The following is a 13,191-nucleotide window of genomic DNA, read 5'->3' as shown; positions in this document are numbered from 1 at the left end:
ATGTCTCTTCTGCTCTCCTACTGGTTGTTGGTATCTTTATTCACTAATCAGGGATAATGTGGGGAACAAGTTTACATAGTATCCCCAGGGACTACTCACAGTCTTTGGGAGAAACCAGTATTTAGCACAGCAAAACAACAAAACACAACAGAGAGTAAATATGCTGCTAGACATATAGTCATGAAAATGAGTTTCACTTTTGAAAGCAAAGACACCATTAAAATTTTAGCCCAGACTTCCAACAGTAAACTGTCGCGATCACACCTATATGAGAAAACATGATCTTTCATAGAGTATATAGATTGATTATACATTATCCAAAAGGCATGAAATTAGAAGTGGTTTCGAGCTTCATTTTTTTATTTAGATATATGTGAATGTACATCATGAGGTATGTTGTAGAATGAAGCAATATTTAAACATGAAAGCTATTTATGTTCTATGTATGCCACACACAGCATAAAGATAATTGTACTTTAAAATATATTTATTTATTATTTACTTTTTCTGTGCATGGGTATTTTTGTTTGTAAGTATATCTATTCACCACAAACATATCTGGTGCCCACAGAGGCCAGAAGAGGGAGATGGATGCCCTCAGACAGAGTTAAATATGGTTGTTAACTACCATACAGGTGCTGGGAATTTAACCCTGGTCCTTTGAAAGAACAGTGAGTGCTCTTAATATCCAATGAGCCATCTCTCCAATCCATTTGCTCTGTTTTTAAGATATAAGCATTTTGACTGTGGTCTACAATATGAAGCCAAGCAGCACTTTTTATCCTCGTTGTCATATCTTCTTCATAGCATTTTTGATTTTGGAGCATTTCAGATTTTAGATTAGGGTCAAGTTCTGTCAGGTCTGGGTGAATGCATGTGAAATGACAAGCCAGGTGGCATAGGTAGTTCAGGTAAATTGATGGATTTACATTAATGTGACAGGATGAGGATGGAGAGAATTTGATCCTACAGTGTCTGTCTACTGAACTAGTTTGAAGCAATCCACTGAGATTTAAGGCTCTCTGTACAGGTTTTCTGGTCATTTAGCTGTTCAAGCAATGACTGAAGCTCTGGTATAGTCAAAAAGACCACATTAAAAATAAGGCCACATTAAAAATATTTTTAAGGCTACATTAAAAATAGCCAAATCAGCTGGGTGGTGGTGACACACGCCTTTAATCCCAGCATTTGGGAGGCAGAGACAAGCTGATTTCTGAGTTCAAGGCCAGCCTGGTCTACAGAGTAAGTTCCAGGACAGCCAGGGCTACACAGAGAAACCCTGTCTTGAAAAAACAAACAAAAGAACAAAACAAAACAAAAAAGTGGCCAAATCAGACATTGGGCATAAAATTATGCCCAAGTTGTATTCAGAGGAAAATAGCCACTGATCAACTCTATATTATCTATCTCTATTTCTATATATCAATATTTGATGTACACGTAACTATATAGATACAGTTGGTTAAGTATAGTCTTAGCCTCAGTTAGTCAGAACAAGCTATTGGCTTCACATTTGCAAAAAAAAAAAAAAAAAATCATAAGCATACCACAAAACAGTCTCTGGTGTACAAGGAAATAAACATCATCTCAATATGGACCAGCCACTCAATGACTAGATTCTAAATATTGAAGAGCTGCTATTGAACTGCCATGAACAAAGGACCTTATAGAAACCTAAGAAACTTGCTAAGAAACGTGGCAAGGCAGTTTCAATGTATTGGAATGAGAAAGTAGGGAAAGTCAATCGTCTTAGGTATAAATAAAAACAGCTTAATGATTCCTTTTCTTAAATCAAGTAGTCTGATTTCTTTCATTATTTCAATGGTGTTTTTCCCATCTGTTTTCAGATTTGTATAAGGCAATCATTGATACAGAAGTAGGAGCCCTCTAATACTATGGTGGCTGAACAAGAATCTAAACATGTCGGCTTTACTGGGCTTTACTGTCCAGAGTTGCAGGTAGAGTTCAGCATTTCAGGGTGCTCTACCACTGAGTACATATTTGTCTCATGAGGCTTAGTGGGTGGGCATGGTCCCAGTGATCTGGTCACCTCCCTCTTCCATTAGCTTCCTGATGGTCTGAAACTTATCTTGTAGATCAGCACCCAGCTTCTTGTTTGTTTGTTTGTTTGTTTCCATCCCTGCCCAAGTCCAGCTAGCCTCCTCAGCATCTTCCACCTTCACCAGTGTCCATGTTTGGACATAAAGCAAGTTTATCAACTAGTCTGAGGTCCTTCGTGATACATCACTGGAAGCTCATGGACAAACATCCTGGACTTGTGATAATAAACCTTCTTACAAGTGGAGAGTTGTTGATCTGGTTTGTGTGAGAGTCTCTGGATGTGGGAACCAATATTTATTTATTGAAGGGTCTCCAAAGGTGTTTTGGTAACAATAGATCTATGTCTTGGGATCTCTGGAAACTATTTATTTACCTTAGTGCTACTTAGAATTTTCATATTCTTCGCAAAGGAGAGACAGATCGCTCATTACCTCCTATATTCCTCACAGGAAAGAATTTACTATTTTCTAGGATATGGCATTGAATTGAAGTAATACTACACTCTTAATGTTGGGGCTGGGGAGAGTGGTATAATATAATTTTCTGCTCATAATGACAACTACAATCTGTTGAGCATTTAGTACATGTTAGTCATCAAGAACAGCTTTCGCTATTTTAAAGTTTAATCCTGACACTCTCATGAACATTTACATTAAGAACAGGAGAAAAAATAACAACGAAGTTAAGCAATTTGCCCAAGGGAAGTGGTTCGCAACTCAAGGGTCACAACCCCCCATGGGGGTCACATATCAGCCTATATATCAGATATTTGCATTACTATTCATAACAGTAGCAAAATTACAGTTATTAAGTAGCAGTGAAAATAATTTTGTTGGTGTCATCACAACATTCAGAACCATATTAAAAGGTCAGTATTGGGAAGATTGAGAACCGCTAAGGGGAAGTTTTCAGCTCTTGGTCTGGCTGGTTCCAAAATTTACACCCATGGCCACATGGCTAGCATCTGATTAGAAACAAGAGGCACAGCTGAGAATCAAGTGAAGATCTCTTGACTCTGCTGGGTTCTTTGAAGTTTGCTGTAAGGTTTTCTACAGTACTGACTAGACACCCTCTGTGGGATGATGCTGATGAGACCAGCACCAGCTGCCCACCATGAAAGATTCAATCTTTCATGTGAATCTCTTAAAAATGGCTGTGATAACAAACCTGAAGCAAATCCTAAGTATTTTTACATCCTGGCTGCTTTTAGGTTGTTTCAGCATCACAATTCTAGCTAACGTCTCCATTTCTTCTATTTTGCTGTCATGCCTTGACTCACTGTGAAAAACCCCACAGCCGACCTGAGATTGCTAAGTACTGCAGGTAAGTCTGTCGGCAGCAGTATAGATCCCTTGATGCCATTGTCTTCCTGACCATTGCAACTCCTTCAGTCTCCTCCCCATCTGTAAGCAGTATGCTCTGCTCACTGGCATAGCAACACTCTTTTGTTCAGGCTCAGAAGGGGTGGAAGAAACATAGGAAAGGCAGCTTCTACTACATCGCTGTTAAACTTCTGCAATCATTGCAAAGTGCTCTGTAACATATGAGACATTGATGCCTCTGTGGCAAAGTTTAGGAAGAGGACAAGAAACAAAGCTTTTTTTTTTTAAAAAAAAAAAGATGAAATTCCCATTGAGTTATTAACTTCTGTACTCTCACTAGGGACCATTAATATACTAACATTGATCCTATTATTCAAAGGGAACCTATAAGGTGGAGCAGTCTAAAAATCCAATTGCAATACACTACTAATTGTTCTGAGTCCCCAGAGTCAAAATGAAATCTTTGTGGATGCTTTTGTTTGTAAAAGCAAACAGAGAAGATTTAAGAACAGACCTGTATAACAGGATGTTTAAACCCAAGACTTAATGCATGCATTTCCTATTTCCTTTCTTACAGTACATACAGTACATTTCATATTTTATATTGTATTGTGCAGTGTCCTCAGCCTTCAGTGAAGCACATAGCACTTACCTGTCAGCAGGATTTACTACTGCAGAAATCAAATTGTGGCTCATTGATTCCTGAATAACCGCAAATTAGTATAAGGGAGTAAAGAATGATGTAAAGAAGGAAGGCTGTCCATTCAGCCTCAGAGTAGCTCCATGCAGATGTTTGGAGCTCCTCTTTAGTACCTTCTAGAATGCCTTTTCGATCCAATTTGCACAGGCAAAGGGATATGGAAATAGTCTGACAATGGCACTGAAATGACAAATAAGTCTGACTTGAATTTTCTTTGTCACTTCTAGAGACACAAGCATAATTCCTTTTGAGGGAGAGTCCAGATGCAGAGGTTGATGCATTCAAAGTTGTTTCTCTTCACCCACAGTGAGACAGCACGGGAAAATGTGCTTTCCTCTGACTTTGTCCCTCTTGATACACACAGCTCTCCAGTTGCCCTTCTCCTGTCATCTCTGTGTACATTTGGACATTATCTTACAAAGCAAGTCAAGCTTTGAATGACAAGCTTTACAAAGGCAACTGTGACTTTCATTCTGTTCCAAATCTGAAAAGCAATTATTTCAAAGCTTTTCTCTATGTTTTCAGGGTTAATCAAGAGTCATGTCATGACCAGATTATGGAAGTTTCTGGAAATGGCATCTAGCCTCCTAGATGTTGCTCTCTTTCCTTATTCTCTCAGCTCTTCTGTAGAGACACAAGAAAGAAGAAGCTTCAAAGCTATATGGAGAATGTCACACACCAAACTCAACTTCAGGCCAAGTCCACCATTCTGACAGGCTCTGCTAAGGAAGGCAGTGATCTCAACACATCACTTAACTTGCAAAAATATTCCTAGGTTTATTGAGGTCAGTAATAATGACCACAGAACAAACTTTAATGCCATTTTTAAATTATTTCAAGCTGATATCATGTACAATAGTGCCACCGTGATCCACCCATACATGGTAGACTACATATCCCTACAATGCACTGCATTTCAAGTGTGTCCTCAAAACTGTGTCAGTACTTCCTAGAAGCATTAGTTTAATTAGTTCTCAACTTATTCTTCTGAGGGAAAACCTGGGATACAAATACCAAAACCCATGTTTTGTCAGTATCCATCAGGATAGGTACAATTTTATAATTCTATGAGAATCAGATTCAATTATCAAAAATTGCCCACATGTCAGATCAAACACTATCTTTACCATCTGCTTGGACATATCTGACAGTAGAAAATGGATCTGACTAAATAAACATTTTCCTTATGTCTTTGGCTAGACTCGTACCTCTTATGTGATTTTTTTTCTCCTTTTCTACCCAGGTTTTCACCTAATACAATGGATATTTCAAAAGTAGAATGCAGGAAAGCAAGCAAGCAAACAAACAAACAGCAACTGGGCTGAAGAAAGTGTTATAGAAAATAACACTGTTCTTCCAGAAGGTAAGAGTATTAATCAAAACACAGTAGTGCATTATCAGGGCAAGGAAATTTGCTCTCAAAACTAGGCTCATTCTGTGTTTCCACTCCCAACTCTTTTTCCTCCCACCTTCCCTCTTTCCCCCCTTCTGCTGGCTGCATGGAGTAAATCATGTTGTGAAATAAGATGAGTCTGAATAGGAAAAACATTAAGATTTCACATTCTGCAGCATAACAATGAACTGCCTTATGTTAGAATTCAAGCTTGTTAGGAAGGCTCACAAATATTATCATCTCCTGCCGTGGCAATTTTACTACCCGTCCCAGGAAAGTGGTTTTTCCTAGCGGAGCCAACATGAACCATGCCTCCCGAGCTGCAGATGGGATCTCCTCACTGCAGTTTTGCCTTCTGCACTGCACGGAGCCCAATTCATACTTGGAAGCAAATGTGTCAGCATCTGTGATCGATCACACAGAGGCATTGTGTTCATCACACGATGGGAAAGATGGCTCAAAGGGGGAATTTCTTGAGAGGCAAAGCTGTTCTAAGCAAAAGGACCAATGCCCAGGTCCAAGCCTGCAGGGCATATCTAGAGAATGTGGGTGCAGCAGTGCAGTGTCTAAGTATGAGCAAGAGGCATGCAGGAGGTGTTTGTTCTCAGCTGATCTCTACTGAACAACCCATTTATTCAGTAGCCCGGGTAGCTCCTGCTCCTCTCTATCCTGTGCTTTAATAAAACTCACAGAGTTCAAGGGTAGGACTGGAAGTACACATGGTAAATTTAGTAACTAGGAAAGACAGAGAAGATGGTGGGAAATCCATTTTGAGAATGCCAGACAAAGCCATCGCTGTCTTTCAGAGCCATCAATCTCTCCCTCTCCTCCTCTTCTCCCCTGCCCTCCCTTTTCCCACCCTACCCGCCTTTCTAATAGGAGTGGCTTAGAGCCTTTGAGAAAGCCAGGGAATAAATATACTGTACCACTTCCAGAGGAAAGGAGAGGAGCAATCCAAGTGAGCAGTGGCTTTAGGGGGTAAATTATCCATGCTTGGAGGAAAATGGGAAAGCATTTGTTTTTCTTTTGTGTCATATTAAATTCCCTGAGCCAATGTATGTTAGCAATCTGAAGCTGTAGAAAAGGTGAGTACACAGACAGTAGGACTTTCTGTTCATCTGATTACTAGAATTACATTTTCAACTCTGAAAATCTAAGACATAGAACACTTCTAATCCTTACTGAGGGCTAATTGCTATGCCTAGTTAGGAGTTAGCTGAAGAAACCTGTCTTAAAATTGACAGAGAGATCAGAGGAGAGATAATATGCTGATGAGAAAAACGTTTGCATTTTCCCTAACTCAAAAATAGTTTTCTAATAGAGGTTTTGACAGGCAAAGTTATCCTTTACAGGTCTCTAGAATAGAAATAGATGCTTTGATTTCTAATCCTGGAGTATGACCTGCAATGAATATCGACTGTAGCTTCTTTCTCTTAAAGGCCTGAAACCTAAGGTCACATAGGAATAAAAGCATGTATAGGTGTGTGTGTGTGTGTGTGTGTGTAAAACTCGAATGACTAGTGATAGTAACAATGGGAATAATGTCCTTTCTCTTTCTTTCTTCCTTTCTTTCTTCTTCCCTTATCTCTTTCCCTCTTTCTCTCTTTCTTTTCCTTTCTTGCTCTCTCTTCTTTCTTTCTTTCTTTCTTTCTTTCTTTCTTTCTTTCTTTCTTTCTTTCTTTCTTTCAGATTTAAGAAGAAAGAAAGTTGCTGCAATATCTTTAACAAAATGAGGCAGAAAGTGTCCTGTTGTTGGGGCAGGGACTTCTCTCAGCTATCTCCTTATCACAGGAATATTGGCAAAGTGCTGCGGCCCCACTTGGGAGAGATGAGGAAGATTTTTCAGTAGTGCCTTGATTCTTGGAAATGAGGGACAAAGCACTGTTTTCAGACATGTTCAAGTCTCCTTTCTTCATCTCCTCAATGACTTGAAATCAAAACATTCATGTCTTCTGCAGAACCACTCACCTCAACAGCAAAATTTTGCCTAGAGTCTTTTGCCACTATGAGATCATCCTATTTTTTCCTTGTTTCCAAGCCAGTTCCAAAAGAACAGTGGGGCCCAGACTCATCACCTTCAGTATCCATTTCCCAGGCTTTTCTTTATTATATTCTGCATTACCTTTCTATTCCTAGGGCTCCATGGAAGATGTCGCTAACATGCTCACAATAAAATCCTGCAACCTGCTCACAATAAAATCCAAAGTGCTGCTTCTAATCTTCTTCAAATTCCTACCAGCATCTGACATTTGCCTTTCAAACATAAAATCTTTTCAGTTTCCCGTACACTGCCTTCTACTAGTTTTAGTTGTCTGATGACTCCTTAGAGATTTTGCAAGATCTGTGCCTGGTCATAAGTGAGGTGTTCCTAAAAGGCATATCTAGGTCAGGGGCCTTTTCACTCTTCATGTCCCTCTTAAGCTAGATCAAATACATGCCCCTAAATTAGCTTCATTCTTGACTTCCTTCTTGTGATTCAGTCTCAGATGAATATCTAAATAATGCCTCCAACCTTAATTTTGAAGCAATAATCCTCCATAATGTGCTACTTCTTTTATTTCCTACTATTAAAGGTGACATCACCAGTCAGCATTGAGTGCTATCTCAGATTCTTTATCCTACCCACATATGTAAACTGTTACATAGCAATTTCATACTAATATAAGCATTCTATCCTCAAGTTCTCCTCATGGCTCATAAGACTCGGGAAATTTTAAAGCTCTGAAAGCTCCCAAAACTTACAAGAGTAACAAATCTTCCACTCCCCATGATTATATAAACACTATGGACTTCTGAGGAGGTCAGACTGTATGACCAGTTGACCCACCTTCAAGTCTTGCAAGGTGGCACCAGGGATGTAGCTGTCCTGAGTCATAACCCATGCTGTGGTGACCTTTTCAACAATGTAATCACCCATGCTTCTGTATGTAATCCCTCACAATATACCTTTAAGTAGTTCCAATAAATTTACGGATTCACAAAGTTATACTTTTGAGGAGTTGTTACTTTGAGTAGTGTAGAGAGCTTGCTCCCGCCTTCTGCCAGCCCAACAGCTCCGAGTGCTCTTGAAGTAAACAAGTCCTTACTTGGCTATGGGCTGAGTCAACTGGCTTGCTTCTGCTGTGTGGGCCTGTAAGATAGTGCCACGTGGCTTTACTTGGGTGGCTGTCCATACAGTATTTAACAGAAGATTGTTCAAGGTTCCTGAATAAACTGCATGAGAAGAGCTCGAGTGTGTGTTGCTTCCTTCTTGCTGGTTGAGGGTGGTGGCGACAGAATAGTCTTTATTTCCTTACAGGTGGTGAATAGATATTTGGTCAGGTATCCTCCAGGAAAATTTATACATCATAACCTTTTTTTTTTTTTTTTGAGATAATGTCTCATGTAGTCCAAGATGGCCTCAAACTCACTTCCTCTGACTCTGAACTTCTCATCTTCCCTTCACCTCTACCAAGTGTTAGGATTATATGCATGTGCTATGTTCCCAATTAATTTGGTGCTAGGGATGAAACCCAGGACTTTGTACATGTGGGGCAACTACTCTATCATATTCACTACATTCCCATTTCCTAGTTTTAGTCAACTCTTTCTCTCAAGTCTTTCCAATTCTCTCATATAACTTCATCTATAACAGCAAGACCCTTGTCACTGTTTTTTCTCTACCCTGCTTCTTATCCTCATAAGGATGGTTCTTCTGTACTCTGTTTAGAGCAGACTTTCCTACATATTCCCCAGATGAAGTTGCTCTTGTTTCCATCCTGCACATGACTTTAGGTTATCTCATGGTAAGGCCTAATTTTTTCTTAATTTTAAAAATTTTATTGTGAAAATAATTTTCATAAAAAAATTTGATAATGGTTTTCCTTCCCTCATATCCTTCTAGATCCTTCCCATCTCCCCAGCCCATCCAACTACATGTCTTCTTTCTTTTGCACTTTAGAAAACAAAAAGGCAAATAAAAGCAAATAAGTCAGAATAAAAACAAAACAAATAGAGGGGAAAACCCCTACAAAAATCACATGCACATGCTAAGATATGTGGGCACAAACATGAAACCCATAAAAATACAAAACTGAGTCCATAAAATATAAGCAATCAATAAGATAAGAAAATGGCCAAGCAAAATAATATAAGACAAAAGGTATGGAATAAACATAAACATCCAATGATAACTGCTTGACAAATAATTAAGAGCATAGATTCAGTAATGTCTAATTTTTAAAGTCAGTTTATTAATTCTTTTTGTGTAGTTGTAAGAAAAATACCAGCCAGAGCAACTTAAAGAAAAATTGTTCATTGGCTCACAATTTCAGAGGGTTCAGTTCAAAATTGCTTATCCTTGAGTATTGGGCAGAACTTCATAGCCACTGAAATGTATAGAGAAGGAAGTTCTTTAGCTTGTGGGAGCCAGATTGAAAGGAGAAAGAAGAAATACAGGAAGCGGCTATGGCAAAATCTAGGTCTTAATGGCACACCCCAGTCATCTCTTTCTTCCAATTTGATGTCACCACCTAGCTTTCTCCAACTCCTCAAAAAATATCATCATATTATAAATCAATATGAGGATTAATCTATTCAGTAAGTCATAGCCCTAATGAATCATCTGTAATTCCAGTTTTAGGGGATCTAATTCTACCTTCTGGCTCTGTAGATACCAGGTACACAGGTTTCTATATATACATACATGCCAGAAAAAAAAATGCATACATATTGTCTTAGCCAGTGTTCTACTGCTATGAAGAGAAACCATAACCATAGCAACTCTTTTGATGTGTACATTCATAGGCCTGCACTGTGTGGAGGTGAGAGGATAATTTTGTGGCATCAGTTCTCTCCTTTCACTTTCTTGTGTTTTAATAAGGACACTTCAAAAATGAGTGACCTGCTGACCAATATCTTGGGTTCACTCAGGCCTATTTATTTTGTTTTAGCTTTTTGAGACAGGGTCTCTGGACATGGCCTTGGAACTCACTACGCAGAACAAGCTGGCCTAGGATTCACAGAGAACTGCTTGCACCTGCTTCCCAAGTTCTAGGATTAGAGGTGTGTACCACCATGCCTGGCTCTTGCATCATGAACAAATTGAATGATCATTTCCACTGCATCAAGGTATAGGGAAAGATGGTCAAGTCCTTCACTATTTTTGGTTTGTTTGTTTGTTTGTCATTGAGCTACATGAGGTATCTGACTAATATGAGCCCTCTCTCTCCATACGAAGTCTTGCTGTGTAGCTCATCCTAGTGTCAAGTTCATGTCCTCCTGCCTCCCAAAAGTTGAGATTACAGGCACAAACTACCATGCCTTTCAAAGAGGAATTGCCTGATACCTTTTCCCTGACAAAGTGAATTCTCTCCCACTGCTATCTTTCTAAACTACACAAGGAAAAGAAAAAAAAAAAGGAGAGAGGGAAAGAGAAAAAAAAAAGGCCCCCAGGCTGCAAAGTGGATGCCAAATGGTAAAGATAGAGAAGAGAAATCCAAGTTGGCACCTGCATGTTTCTGACTGAGAAACATCTTTCCCCGTATCTGAACATATTTGATTTTGGAGCAACAAAGTTCTAGAGAATTCCAAATGGCATATTAAGCGTGTATAATGCCATATTGTCTTCTGTACCTTTACAGAGACACGCTGAGCGGTGTTCCTTTGAATGTTCACACATGTGGTTATTCGAATGTATGATTCAAAAGGAAGAGGAAAAAGAAACAGAAGGGGAAGGACCTTGAGGTGATATTAAGCACCGTGAAGCAAAATTGATCTCTTTCTGCAGTGTTTCTTCCAGGAAGCTGGTGTGCTCCACAGCATCACCCAAAGCAGAAGCCAAATCACCTATACTTAATGGTTGTGCACATCAGCTGCAAAGGGCTTTCCAGAAGTTTCATAAAGACAAGAAGATGAATTCAGATAATAACACGAAACTGAAATGGGAATAAAATGAATGCTGTAGCTCTGGAGAGTTGGATCAAGGTCAGAGCAAAGGCTGCCTTGCTTCTCAATATCTTACTACGATCCCACCCTTAATTATTAAATATGTTAATGATTTATCTGCCTACATTTACTATGGGAATCAATATTTCCCCTGAAAACAGCAATCGGTAAGAAGCAAATGTCATAAAATAAGAGCATCTGTGGTGTTCATTTCCTACCCATTCAAACTCCCCACAGCCATGCGTTACTTTTCTGAGAAAGTATATGGATATTGTTTTTTGTTTGTTTGTTTGTTTGTTTCACCATGATCCTTTGTTTAGACAACAATGAATAAATATCCTACAGTCAGGGTGAGTTTGACTATTTTCTTAGAACCTGGGTTTCTATCTCCCTCACTGTCACTTTTCTTCCTTCTTTGTCTCCCTGGGATTTCTCCTTATCAATGCAACTGTTTGTGTTAGTGTGTCTGTTCCCTGGTTTTACTATTTTTTTCATTCCTTTTATTTCATCCCCATCTCTGTCCTACTCTGAAGCAATCTTCGCTTTAGAATCTGTGACTAAGTCTTTCTCTGGCTCTAGTAGCCTTTTGTTTGTACATCTGTATTTGTCTTGTCTTTCTCTTTGGTGAGTTTTCTTTGACCTCTTCCTGATTAAAAGGTACTCTGTCTTCTACATGTCCTTTTCATGACACATTGCCTCCACTCTTTCACTCCTTCCATTTGTCTCTCTTGTATATTTGGACTATAAAATGCAATAAGAAGAACAGCATGGCAGACCAGCTCTTCTCTCAGGGCCAGTCACATTCAATGTCCAATGTAGTTGAAGAACACCAGAATGAACGTCTGATTAAATGGTTTCAGCTCAGATATTTTAATACTTATTATTTCACTGATTCCTGTTGAGATTAGAGGGAAGGTATGTTTCTGTCTGTGGTTTTGAATAGTGATTATAAACCAATGGTCCACGAACCAGAATAATAAGTTTTCAGGTAACTGGTTGTATAGAAGTACATCGTTCCCTGGATACACCAATTCATGCTCCCTGACATTGCACTTATATGTTAGAATGATGTGTCTTAAACTTTCCTATGCATCAGATTCCCTAGGGATGCTTGTTAAAAATACAAATGCCTCGATCCTACCCAAGAATCAAACTTGAGGAGGGGGATGCTGGTATCTGTATTTCTAACAAGCTCCCCCGGGCATTCACAATGCTCAGTCAAAGTTGAAAATCTATCATTAGGGAAGAATTTCTGTGGGTTAAGCATTGATCTCCTCCTGGACCTCATTTAAAGTAAAAATACTTCTAGAGAGCATCATAGTAAGAAACTAATGTCTTAGTATAAATGAGTTTACGATGAGGGTTCTTATTGGTATGAAGTAGAGCAATAAATATGTGTTTAGTGTACCCTGTGTGCAAGGCACCATGCTTCCATAGTGCCTGCTTGTTAGCAAATCCTCCATTTCTATGGATACATGAACTATGCTACTATAATAACAATTGGGAGCTTTCTGCTCACATTCGCTCGATTTTGTACTCAGAATACTGTTTCCAGAGTATATACTACACACCCAAGTAAATTCAATTTTTAGCTATAAAATGCTGGTAATATAAGTATGCCCATAACACTCTCTGTTATACAAAGAATTAATCATTGTTTGTATAAAATTCATATTTGACTGTGTTCTGTATTTCTTTATATCTTAAATCTATTAATCTTGCCCAATGGGATGAGTAAATGTCTTCATAGATCCATTGGTCCACGTTTTCCACTTTTAGAACTAAGAGGG

This window comes from Mastomys coucha, chromosome X, assembly GCF_008632895.1.
Source record: "Mastomys coucha isolate ucsf_1 chromosome X, UCSF_Mcou_1, whole genome shotgun sequence".
Lineage (NCBI taxonomy): Eukaryota > Metazoa > Chordata > Mammalia > Rodentia > Muridae > Mastomys > Mastomys coucha.
The sequence above is the reverse complement of the archived record's forward strand: the minus strand, read 5'-3'. Positions refer to the sequence as shown.